This window comes from Colobus angolensis, unplaced genomic scaffold, assembly GCF_000951035.1.
Source record: "Colobus angolensis palliatus isolate OR3802 unplaced genomic scaffold, Cang.pa_1.0 Scaffold69, whole genome shotgun sequence".
In the NCBI taxonomy this organism is placed as follows: domain Eukaryota; kingdom Metazoa; phylum Chordata; class Mammalia; order Primates; family Cercopithecidae; genus Colobus; species Colobus angolensis.
Window position 1 is genome coordinate 8730245 of NW_012120598.1, and position 13624 is coordinate 8743868.

General features: G+C 34.9%; 1 pseudogene; it reads left to right on the forward strand.

Moving 5' to 3' along the window:
* LOC105500857 overlaps nt 1–11251 on the forward strand; it is a 158328-nt pseudogene extending 147077 nt beyond the window's left edge.
* Nucleotides 11252–13624: the final 2373 nt, after the last annotated feature.

Sequence of the window (13624 nt, forward strand, 5' to 3'; positions counted from 1 at the left end):
TGGGGCCTGTTGTGGGGTCGGGGGAGGGGGGAGGGATAGCATTAGGAGATACACCTAATGTAAATGACGAGTTAACGGGTGCAGCACACCAACATGGCACATGTATACATATGTAACAAACCTGCACGTGGTGCACATGTACCCTAGAACTTAAAGTATAATAAAAAATAAATAGATAAATAAATAAATAAAAAAGCCACAAGTCAAAAAAAAAAGAAAAGAGATGTGTTTGAAAGACAACAAAATGTTGAGCCCTTAAGGCTATCACATACCTTTCTGTCACCAATTAACCTTTAGACTTCTATTTCAAGAAGTCACTTGTTGGAACAAAGATTCTACAGAAGCAATTGACAGATTTTGTTTTCCAGAAGTTACAAAGTCAATTATAGCAGAGTGGCCCCAGAGACCCACAATGTGTGATATTTACCTGTCAGTTGGCAACAAATCTTATTGCTAAAGGAAAGTAGGGTAGTATTAACCCAGGGCCTACCACAGCATAATGAACCCGATATTATAATTTTTGAAGGACTGGGATGAGGCACAGGTGGAAGAGGAATGATTGTGTTATGCTCTACTTTTAGCACTTGAACAGAATGCAGGAACTAGTAATTACGAAGATTTAGTGGTTGACTGGCTTCTGTGTGTCTTGGAAGTCTTAAATAAAAAGGTTTCTGTGGGCCAAATAGCAACTCAAGGCATGTCGTGGAAGCCAGAAGGCCTCTGTGGCAGAGTTTAATGAGACATTCAACTTTGACAGTCATAGAGCAGAGTACTACAAATCAGCCTGCAGATTTAACCATAATGATAAAGAATCATGCATTTTTTTAAAACATAGAGGTTTGACAGATCTTGTAAAATGAAACTAGGGCCTAGTAGAGAATGAGGAACAGACTTGGATCACTGTGTGTGAATCATTTGAATCCACAGATCCCCTGAAGCTCTTAGGGCTGGTACAAGCAACACAGACCTCATTGCTGAAAGACAGAAGCCTCCTCTTGCCTGGAGGGCCTTAGACACACTTCCCTGATGCATATCTTGTACACTTACCTATCAGAGAAGAATTAGAATAATATTCCAAAGAGAAACTGCTGGGGTAGCAACCAAGGTGCCATGGTCCACAATGATCCATAGTGATTACTAGTACACTATAGTGCTCTGAGGGGTAAGATAGATGTTCATATGACACGTTATAGTTTAACTTACACAAGCAAAAGAAACTCAGTATCTGTTATTGCCCCCTCAATAGAAAAATCATGATCACTACCATTTATCACCTGCAAAGGATTATTATTTCAAGAAACTCTTGTACAATAAATATTTCTCTAATGTATTCTAGAAAATTGTAACTTGACTGTTTACCTCAAGAATAAGGTAATAGAAAAAGAATAATACCTATTTTTTTTTATGAATGGACACAGATACCAAGGTCTCCAAAATGTTATCATACCACTCCTTGCTTCCGACCTGTTTGATTTAGGATTTAAGAAGGTCAGGTGATAAGCAGATTCCTAGTTCTAGTATATTTCACAGTAGGTTCAATGGGCCAGTGGTCTTACCCTCTGGCTATTTACCCTTTTCTTAGATGTATAACTGGTATTAGTCTGCTTAGCAATTGGCTAAACTCTCACAAGGATCCCTAACTTGTGACAGTTATGTCCAGAAGAGCTAAGTGAAGCAGCACCTGACATTTCATTCCCCAGATGGAAGAGTAAATCAGAAGCATTACTGCACCCATAGAGGAATTTAGAGATCAGTGATACCCTTAAAGACTTATGATGGTTATCCCCATTATATCAACACTGAATTCCCTAATTTCAGCTAGTTTCCCTACACACATGTGCTAAGAAGCCCTCAACTGAGTAATTGAGTGAGACTCGACAGATCTCTGCAGTCTGCTTTCTGTAGAAATCTCTCCTCCCTAGTATCCCTCCCTGTGAATGCTAGGTAGGTGCCTTGACTTACCCAGGCTCACAGCTTGATCTACTTAGCTTGCAGAGTGTTCAGGATTGTGCCTGGGTTCTGCTCCTTCCTGTCTCATGTCCTGGAAATTTTCTGCAGCCAGTAAGTTGTAGCAATCATAGGTCTCATCTAATCTCTCTCCCATGGATCACTGCCCTTTATTGCCTGCTGTTGCTTCATATTTTGTCCATTTTTTTCTTGGTTTGTTTCAAGTAGAATCAGAAATATGGTCTCTGTTATTCTGTCTTGGCTGGAAGAGGAAGTTGGTGATTGGGTTGATATAGTGTGAGATATGAATGGCTGTGAGTGGTCCATGTGGTGTGTGTCAGAATCTTTAGTGCCTTGACAATATACTCTCTGCCCAGGTCTCTAATTCCCTCTGCTGTGTTAGCAAGTTCCTGTGCAGGCTAAAGCACCTCACCTCAAGTTTCTGCCCATTTTCTTCACTGTTGTGCTTTAAAGACTTTTCTTCTGAAGTCACCTGGCCCACAAACGGGCCCATTGGGAAATACAAGGACGTTATTGCCTTTCAGAGAGGGAAATTTATTCTCAATAATTGGAGAATGGGAATTAGTGGGAAAATATGCTAGTCTTTTATCCACAGCAGAGTCTTTAATTAAATCTACACTGACACTGAGAGTGTCCATTGAGAGTGACTCCCGTTCTCCACGGTAGTTTCTAGCTCAGTGACACACATTTTGTTTTTCTTCTCCTCTATCTCATTCTCCTAGAAGCCTCATTCTTATTTCCTTAGAGCATATCCCAAACAAATTACTTACAGCCAAATCTTTGTCTTAACCTCTGCTTTTAGAGAGAATCCAAGATAAGATATCACATAATTTAGTATTTATGTTACATTGTATCAAAAAATCTTGAGACATCACTAGAAAAGGAGTGAATGTCACTCCAAGATGCACATTACAATATACAGAGCAATACCCCTCCTTTTTGGAAGGAGAGAATGATCCAGTCTTTATTATAGAAAATGGATAACATCCCATAAAAGAGACAGGAAATAGTTGCCTCGTGTAAGGCTGAAGAATGATTTTATAATTGCTGTTACTCGAGAAATTTAAATTGGCAAAAGGGGTGTGTATGAACCCTCCACTGATAAAAGGGTGGGTTTTCTTATATTGTCTGTTGTCCATTCATGATCGCCTCGACCTCTCCCCTGAGATATCGTATGACTTTCATGGGTAAAGCTGAAAACTTCATTTCCCAGAGTCCTTTCTTCTGTAGTTCTAGACAAAGTCAGTTAACGAGAGGCATTCACAAAAAATTTAGAAGTCAGAAGAGAGAGAAGATTTAAAAGTAAGAAGAGAAATAGAGGTCATCATCATTTGGAGGCAGTTGCAGAAGTGGGGTTCACTATGACTTCACATCAGACTTGATGAGAGTATTTATATTGATGCTTCAGATTGAGATATTTCTGAGCTCTGAAATTTAAGATTTACAATAATTTCTGAGAACCACGAGAGCAACCGTGTTGTTGTTGCAGACTGAAAACATGAGTGATGACTTTCTTCCTCTTTGTTCCAGCAATGATTGAGTAAACCTGTACTTCTTTCCATTTAAGCCCTTCATGTATGAACACAGAGGAACTTCTGATTTCTGGCTGATTGCTACAAGGGGCCATGCAGTAGTGCAAGTCTATCTGCTTCCACTTTTGTTGCCACCCCCTAATGCCCACAGCAGTCAAAGATGTCTACGATAGAATTTTGATCAGATCACAAACCCGATTTTAAAAAAAGAACTCCTTAATGACACTCAAATTTTATAAAAACTTTTATTTTGGTTTCAGGGTACATGTTCAGGTTGATTCCATAGATAAATTGTACACCATGTTAGTTTGGTGTACATATTTTATCGCCCAGGTACAGCAATCTCATTATTGGGTATATACCCAAAAGAATAACGACATTCAATTGATTGGAGAATAAGGTCTTGCAGGAATTTGCCTGTGATCACCTCTTCAAGTTGTAGTGAACCACTGTCTTCAAGATATTTACAATAAAGCCATCCCATTTTCTCTCAGTTTTGAAAACATACTAAACTCCTTTCATCCACAGAACAACCAGCTGTCCTTTTTTAAACCTAATTTTTATCACCTCCTGTTCTTTATATCTAATTCCTACTTGTTTTTCTTATCTCAACTAATAAATCACCTTCTTAGAGAAGTCTAACTCCCAAGAATATAATCCCTGCCTATTGTACGGTATAATCTCATTGTTTATCACAAATGTAATTATATATATTTCTATAGAAAATAATTAGTTACTTAAAGAGAGATATCATGTCAGTCTGGTTTACTTTTTCATTTCTACCATATTACCATATTTTCTTTTTTAATTTTATTTTTAATTGACAAATAATAATTGTAAATATTTTAAAATAATGTTATAATATACATATATATTGTAGAATGCTTAAATCTGGTTAATTATAATATTCATTATCATTATTTATTTGTTGGTAAAATATTTAAAATTGTTGGGAGAAAAGCTGAGTGTTGGGAGAGAAACTGAGGCAGGGCTTGCATGTCTCTGCCTTGCTGGCTCCTTGCTTCTAGCACTCCCGTCATCTCAAGTAGCCATATGTTTCTCATTCACTTGATACACCATTTCCTTTCAACCCCTACATCCTCACCACCTGTTCTTTGTTTGATCACCAATAAATAGCTTGGGCTCCCAGAGTTCATAGCCTTTGTAGCCTTGAAACTCGCGATGGCCCCCTGGTCCCACTTTCTCTCTCAAACTGTCTTTTTCTCATTCCTTTGACTCCACCAGACTTCTTCACCCCCACGATCTGGTGTTGGGTCTGATCACCCCAACAAAAATCTACTTTTTTAGTAATTTTAAAATATACACTATATTGTTATTATTAAATATAATTACCATGCTGTGCAGTAGATCACTAGAACTTTTTCCTCTTGTCTAACTAATACTTTGTACCCTCTGACTAGTATCTCTGCTTTCCTTATACACCCTCTTCCCCAACAGTTTCGGAAAGCTATTATTCTACTCTCAAATGTAGGACCATTCTTTAGGTGGCCTTGAACCCATCCAATTATTTATGATTTTATGATTGTACTTCTCAAGAATAACTGTAGAATGTGCAGGGAATGCAATATTCTGAGATAGGATGGAACTGCCTGAAAGTACCAAAGTCTTATTCCTATGCCTCCTAAGAAATGTGACATCTTGAGTTAGAGAGGAACTGCCTGGGACAGCCCAGGCTTTGTCTTCACCCTAGTAGTAGGATGTTCTTCAAAGCTTTTACCAGTGATTCATGGGAAAAAAAGTGATGAATAAAAGTGATTTATAGGTTAAGGTAATTTAGGGGAATGTGAGAACCACATATGAGGTAGCTCTGAAGGCTGCTGTGCCTGTCTTACCACAGCTGAGAATTATTGCTTTACACGTCCTCATTGCCAATACTACTACTAATAACACACAGATTGAATACTCTATCACTAGTATCTTAACATAACGACTAGAATGGCAGTACATTAGTTGGCTCCAACTATTTAGTCTGAGCTCCCTTCCTCTTTCTAAACTTCATCTACCAAAATGCACTGAGCCTAATGAGGAAAAGATAGATTACCAAGTCTTCTTTTAACAATGTAAATGAGATTTCTGTTATAAAACACAACATAATGGCATTGAATTTATGATATTTTTCAAGGTTTTAACCTCTTTTTATCAGCTCTGATAAAGCTCACATATTTTTTACAATGGATATTACATCTATATTTTAGTTTAATTTGTAATATGTAGAAACTGCTGTATTCAAAAACACATAAATATCCTCTGGAATAAAAGAATGCAGTGTTTTCTTAAAGAAATATCTTTAAGGAATTTGGATGTCAAGACAGATAATGGGCAATATTAGTTTTACTTTTAGTAATCTCTTTATCAGTACGATTGCAAAGACAAGATGACAGAAAACTAACTGAATTGTATAACTACATTCAGAGGGGATTAATGCTAAGAAGAAGCTCAGCAAATTGAATGTTGTAGTTGTGTCTCAATATCTCAAGTGGGGAGCAGGAAAGAAAGACTTCTCAGATAAAGTTAATGAAGAGGACAGTTGAAGGAGTGGGGCCAGTCTCAAACAGCAGTGAAAACCCAGGCATGAGGAAACAAGAGTAGATTAAAATCTCTTGATTCAAGTTACCTGTGTGTTCATTCAATAAGCATTATGATAATGTTATTGAAAATATGTTCATAACTCACTTATTATCATTATTATTTTTTATTATATTTTTTGGAGACAGAGTCTCGCTCTGTCACCAGGCTGGAGTGCAGTAGCACAATCTCAGCTCACTGCAGCCTCCACCTCTTGCATTCAAGTGATTCTCCTGCCTCAGCCTCCCGAGTAGCTGGGATTACCCATACACCACCACCCCCAACTAATTTTTGTATTTTTAATAGAGACGGGTTTTCACCATGTTGGTCAGGATGGTCTCAATCTCCTGACTTTGTGATATGCCTGCCTTGGCCTCGCAAAGGGCTGGGATTACAGGCATGGACCACTACAACTGGCCTGTAATTCACTTAATATGGAAGTGAAACAATGTGTTAGAACAAATGTGAAACATATTTACTGCTAAAAAGTACTGAAATTTTGCAGATTATCTCATTTATAAATTATGGAATTGAACTCACATGGAAGATTCTTCTATTTAAGGAGGGAAAATATTTTTTAGGGTTACAAAAGATCCTTAGTGTTCAATTTTCAGGGATGACATGATCCACCAATCATCCACTTTTATTTTACTCTTATCCACATCTGTGTTTAATGTTTGGCATATTTTTAAACTCACAAAGAAGTACTATTCATGTGTCAACATAATCTAATAGATTAAATATATATTTAGAAACAACCCTGATGTTTTATAACTCACTGGGTAATCAGAATAATTATAAATAAAACTCCCTAATAGTTAACTCACCTCCTTATATTATATGCAGGCCAAATTATAATTTTCACTCCCATTTATTACTGGAAGTTCAAAATAATGCCCTCATATGACAATAAGCTTTTCTTCTTAACATCTGCTCAGTTTTAGGGACTTTTGACTTATTCCTCCAATTCTGTGAATCGCTATATGGTATGCACAGATTTTTGTCCTTGTATTATAAACTTCTTGAAAGTAGTGAACATGCCTGGTATTGTATCTTCAGGGTCTAATTTATATATAACATGGTCAAAAAACGTTTATTGACTTAAGAAATCAATTAGCAACGTAAATTAATTCTGAAAGCATGGATCAGTAGTTTCCAAACATAGCTATTTTTCTTAAATTCTAAAATTTATTCTTACTAAACTTTCAGAAACATTTTTCCTTTTGCTTTTTACTATTTACCATAAAAATTATTCCTTATTTATTGCATTACTCTGGAATATACATTACAATAAACAATAATGCATTTGCTAATATGTTGACAATAATAGAATACAATATTTTTTAAAAATAAAAGATGTGATAGTTCTAAATATATTTCAAAATGAATTAAAATAAACTCAAATTATAATCCTCATTAATTTCAAACCATTTATTCAACAATTTCCAAAGTAGAAAGCAAGAGATGTATAAAACCTTAAATTTACATTTAATGTAAATTGACTAAATTGTTCAATTAAAACACAGAGTGGCTGAGTGGGCTTAAAAACAAGGCCCAACAATATGCTGCCTAAAAGAAACTCACTCTACCTATAAAGACATACTAGACTTAAAGTGAAGAGAAGGACAGATTTTCCATGTAAATAGAAAAAAATAATAGCAGGAATAACTATACTTATAAGAGTCTCTACTAAATGGACTTTAAGTCAAAAACTGTAAAAAAAAAAAAAAAAAAAAGGAGGTCAATTCAGCATGACGATATAACAATAGTAAATATATATGCACCCAACACTGAAGCACCCAAGTATATAAAGCTAATATTAATACATCTAAAGGGCAAAATAGACTGCTATCCAATAATAGTAGTAGACATCAACACCCTAGTTTTAGCAATAGACAGATCATCTCGGCATAACATCAACATAAAAACATCAGAGTTAAACTATAGTCTATACCAAATGAACCTAAAAGACATTTACAAAATGTTGTATCCAACTGTTGTAGAATATACATTCTTCTCATTAGCACATAGAACATTCTTCAGGACAAACCATACTTTAGGCCATAAAAGAAGTCACAACAACTTTGAATGAAAAGTGAAATCGTATCAAGAATCTGTTCTAACCACAGTGATACAAAATTAGAAATTAAAAAAAAAAAGAAACTTTGAAAACTATGCAACTACATGAAAATTAAACAACATGCTCCTGAATAACCAATGGATCGATAAATAAATTAAGAAGAAAATTAAAATACTTTTCAAGAAAAATGAAAATGGAAACACAACATACAAAAATCTATGAGATATAGCAAAAGCAGTACTAAGAAAAATGCTTATAGCAATAAATGCATATCGCACAAAATAGAACCCAAATAAACAATGTAACATTGCACCTGAAGGAACTAAGGGAACTAAAAAAACAAGAAAAAACCAATGCTAACAGTAGTACAAGAAAATAAATAATGAAGATCAGAGCAGAAATGAAGGAAATTGAGACTAATAAAAACACAAAAGGTCAACAAATGAAAAAATTGCTTTTCTGAAAAGAAAAACAAAATCAACAAATGATTAGCTAGGCTAATTAAGTAAAAAAGGAGAGAAAATCAAAATAAATAAAATCAGAGCCAAGAAAGGAAACATTACAACTCATACCGTAGAAATTCAAAAGATCATTAGAGACTGTTAGGAACAACTTATATCAACAAATTGAAAAACCTGGAAAAAATGGGATAAACTCCTGGACACACACAACATATAATGATTGAACCATGAAGAAATAAGAAATCTGAACAGATCTAAAATAAGCAATGAGATTGAAGCAGCAATAAAATAATTTTCCATCAAAGAAAAATAGAAGACCTGATGAATTCACTGCTGAATTCTATTAAAAAAAACCCTTATGTCATTCAAACTATTTGAAAAAAAAACGAGAAGATAATATTTCCAATCTCATTTTAAAAGGCAAGAATCATCCTAATATCAAAACACAACAAAAAAAGAAAATGATAGGCCAGTATCTGTGATGAACCTACATGCAAAAATTAGTAACAAAATACTAACAAACAGAATTCAACAACACATTAAAAAGTTTATTCACCATGATTAAGTAGGATTGATCTCAAGGAGACAAGAATAGTTTAACATATGCAAGTCAATAAAAATGACACATCACATCACCAGAATCAAAAGTAAAAAAATATATGATTATTTCAATAGATGCTGAAAAAGCATTCAATGAAATTCAACATTTCCATATTATAAAATCTTTCAAAAATTGAACTTAACATGATAAAAGCTACGTAGGACAAGCCCACAACAAATATCATACTATTGAGAAATAGAAAATGAGAATGGAAGAACAGGTAATGAGAAAAATGAAAACCTTTCTTCTAAGATTTGGAACAAGAAAAAGAATCCCCACTTTCACTGCTTTTATTCAATATGGTCCAGGAAGTTCTAGCCAGAGCAATTAGGCAAGAGGAAAAAAAAATCACGACATCAATATTAGAAAGGAAGAAATCAAATTTTCTTCATTTACAAATGACATTATCTTGTATTTAGAAAAACCCAAATCTCCACCAAAATATTACAAATAATAGATGAATCAGTAGAGTTGCAGGGTACAAAATCAACATACAAAAATTGGTAGCATATATATGTGCTAACAAATCAGTCTGAAAAGTATTAATAAAGCAATCCCAGGAGTTGAAAGGGTCTGCACTGGTAACCAATATTTCCCACATCTCTCGTCATGTCCATCCATGCATCCGAGTCTGGGACAGTGTTAGGGATCTTGGAAGCACTGCCAGCATGTCTTATATTGAAGAAACCCCTAACCAATTCCTAGATGTAAACTTTCATGAGAACCAGAAGTCTGTAGAAGTGACAGAAAGTGACCTCAGAAATTTTTTGTCTGAGGTCAATTGATATCTTATTTGTGGTTGTTCAGGAGTTTCAAGATTACCAGTTCAAATAAACAATAGATGAAGTTCTAAAGGATTTTTTTGAAGACTTGGCCAGAAAACTCATACAGTCAAACCCTTTAAAAGTATGAAAAATTAATGCCAGTCCTAAGGAAAAAAATACGACGAAAAAGATAAATTAGAATTTAAGTGAAGTAAGATTGAAATGGGCAAGAAGTCAAAATATATGAGAGAGATGTTAAAAAACATTCATTAACAATGCTTTAGATTCATATATCTTCAATTACTATGAAACTCCAGCTACTAATAGAGGAGATATCAATATTAGTAGGTGATTATATGGCATCTTGCAAAGATGACACTAACGAAAGCTCAAAATAGGAACCTGAGCCTCAAGAGCTACAGTTTAGAGTCACATGCAACAGGGCAGGAGAAAATATTGCTTTACCTCAAATGAGGCCACAGAACATTTTGAGGGTGCTGTTCAAGATTAATTTAAGTGGAAGGCTGATATGACTAACTTTGACATGAAAGTTTTTTTAAACATCCATGATAATGAAATTATTGTGGACATTGCATTTACTGAAGAGAGTCTCCACTGAAGTAATATCATACATTTTGGACCTATTATTCTTAGATCAACTCTTGCTTATAATAGGATCTGGATCTGTGATCCTCTGTCTTATGATATAATAGTCATTTCAATTTGTGGAAGAGGGGCAATACCAATGCAGGGAGCCACGGAGTAATCTGACTACTACCATATTGCTGGTGATAATAATCCACTGGCTGTGAATAGAGCAGCAAATAACATAGAATCTTTATTGACCAAGAGAAAACAAATTAAAGAAGGCAAACCGTCCTGGGGTTTGCCCATAGAGGCTGTTCAGTGGGATATTTGAAGTACGCCATTGAGGACTGGCTCTGTGGAAATTATTGTAACAGATTTGCCATTTGGAAAAAAGGATGGGATCCAAAACGAGAAACTGGAACCTTTATCCATCTTGCCTATGGAAGATAATCTGTGTCTGTATGACTACAACAGGCCGAGCTGTACTACTTACTCAGGACATGAAATGCTTTACCAAGGTATTATCTGGAATGTGATATGTACAGCAAAAGGCAAATACAGACTGGGTGTATATTGGGGGTTTTCATGCTGTGGTTTATGTACTGATACATATGCCTCAAGCTTTTGTTTACCTTTCAGAACAAGATGTAGAAAGAGGAACTCCTTGTTGATCCCCAAAAGTGAAGATGGCTAATACCATTTGTACTTCCCCAAAATGGAAAGTTTAGCATGACTCTGAGAGAAAAATAGTGTTAACTAAAGTGCAGTCTGCATGCTTTAATCCTGTTCAAAGCTCTTCACCCTGGTTAGCCAAAGGTGTGAATTACAAAACACTGCTAAAAGAAATCAGAGATATCACAAACAAATGGAAAAACATTCCATGTTCATGGATAAGAAGACTCAATATTGTTAAAATATAGACATATTGCCCAAAGCAATTTACAGATTCAATGCTATTCCTATCAAACTACCATTGACATTCTTCATAGAATTAGAAAAAAAATTATAAAATATATATGAAACCAAAAAGCAGCCCAAATATCCAAGGCAATCCTAAGCAAAAGAACAAAGCTGGAGGAATCACGTTGATCAACTTCAAACTGTACTACAGGGCTACAGTAACCAAAATGGAACAGAATAGAACTGGTATAAAAACTGAAGCAGGACAAATGAAACAAAATAGAGAACCCAGAAATAATGTCAGACATCTACAACTATCTGATCTTAGATGACATCGACAAAAATAAGCAATGGGGAAAGAACTTTCTATTCAGTAAATGTTGCTGGGATAACTGGCTAGCCATATGCAGAAGATTGAAACTGGACTCCTTCCTTGCACCATATCGAAAAATTAACCCAAGATAGATTAAAGTCTTAAATGTGAAACTCCAAACTATAAAAATCCTGGAAGACAACTGAGGCAATACCATTCAGGATATAGGCACAGGCAAATATTTTATGTCAAAGACACAAAAAGCAATGGCAACCAAAACAAAAATTGACAAATGGGACCTAATTAAGCTAAACAGCTTTTGCACAGCAAAAGAAACGATCAATGCAGTAAACAGGCAATTATAAAACAGGAGAAAACATTTTCAAATTATGCATATGACAAATGTCTAATATCCAAAATTTATAAGGAACTTAAGCAAATTTACAAGTGAAAAACAATGCCATTAAAAAAGTGGGCAAAGGACATGACCAGACGCTTTTCAAAAGAGGACATACACGTGGCCAACAGCCATATGAAAAAAAGAGTCAACATCACTAATCATTAGAGAAATGCAAATTAAAACTGCAGTGAGATGTCATCTCACACCAATCAGAATGGCTATTACTAAAAAGCCAAAAAAAAAAAAAAAAAGAACAGATGCTAGTGAGATCATGGAGAAAAGAGAATGCTTACATACCGCTGGAGGGAATGTAAATTATTTCAGCTATTGTGTAAAGCAGTGTGGCAATTCCTCAAATAACTTAAAACAGAATTACTATTGACCCAGCAATCAAAGGAATATAAGTTGTCCTACCACAAAGACACATGCATGCACTATTCATTGCAGCATTTTTCACAATAGAAATAATGATGCTGGGAAAACTGGTTACTTATATAAAGAAGAGAGAAACTAGATCCCCATCTTTCACCATATGCAAAATCTACCTCAAAATGAATTGAAGACTGAAATGTAAGACCCAAAACTATGAAAATAATAGAAGAAAACACTGGATAAATGCTGCAAGACATCAATCTGAGCAAAGATGCTTGGGCAAGAACTCAAAAGTAAAGGCAACAAAAGCAAAAATAGACACAAGGTATTACATCATGCTGAAAAGCTTCTACACAGCAAAGGAAACAACAGAGTGCAGAGATAATTTACAGAATAATAGAAAATATTTGTATACTATGCCTCTGACAAGGGATTAATAACCAGAATGTTCAAGAACCTCAAACAATTCAATAGCCAAAAAAGAATAAACCCAAATAAACAAACTTTTAAAATGAGTAAAGGATCTGAAAAGACTCTTCTTAAAAGAAAACATGAAAATAACCAACACCATCTGAAAGAAAAATGATCAACATCACTAATCATCAGGGAAATGGAAATCCAATCCACAATGAGATATTATCTCATCAAATTAGGTTAACTATTATCAAAAAGACCAAAAAAAAAAAAATGCTAGAAAGGATGTATGTGAAGAATGAGGTACCCTTGTACTGTGTTGGTGGGAATGTGAATTGGCATAGCCACACTGGAAAGAGGTATGGAGGATCCCAAAAATACTAAAAATAGAACTACCAATGATTAAACAATCTCACTTGGGGTATGTATCCAAAATAAAGGAAAATAGCGTTTGGAAAAGATATATGCAGCTCTATTCACAATAACCAAGGTTTGTTATCAACTGAGGTGTCCAATAGCAAATAAATGTGTAAAGAAAATGTGGTATATATACAAAATAGAATATTATTCAGCTGTAAAAAGAATAAAATCCTGTCAATTGCAGCAGCGTGGATAAAACTGAAGGTCATTATGTTAGGTTAAATA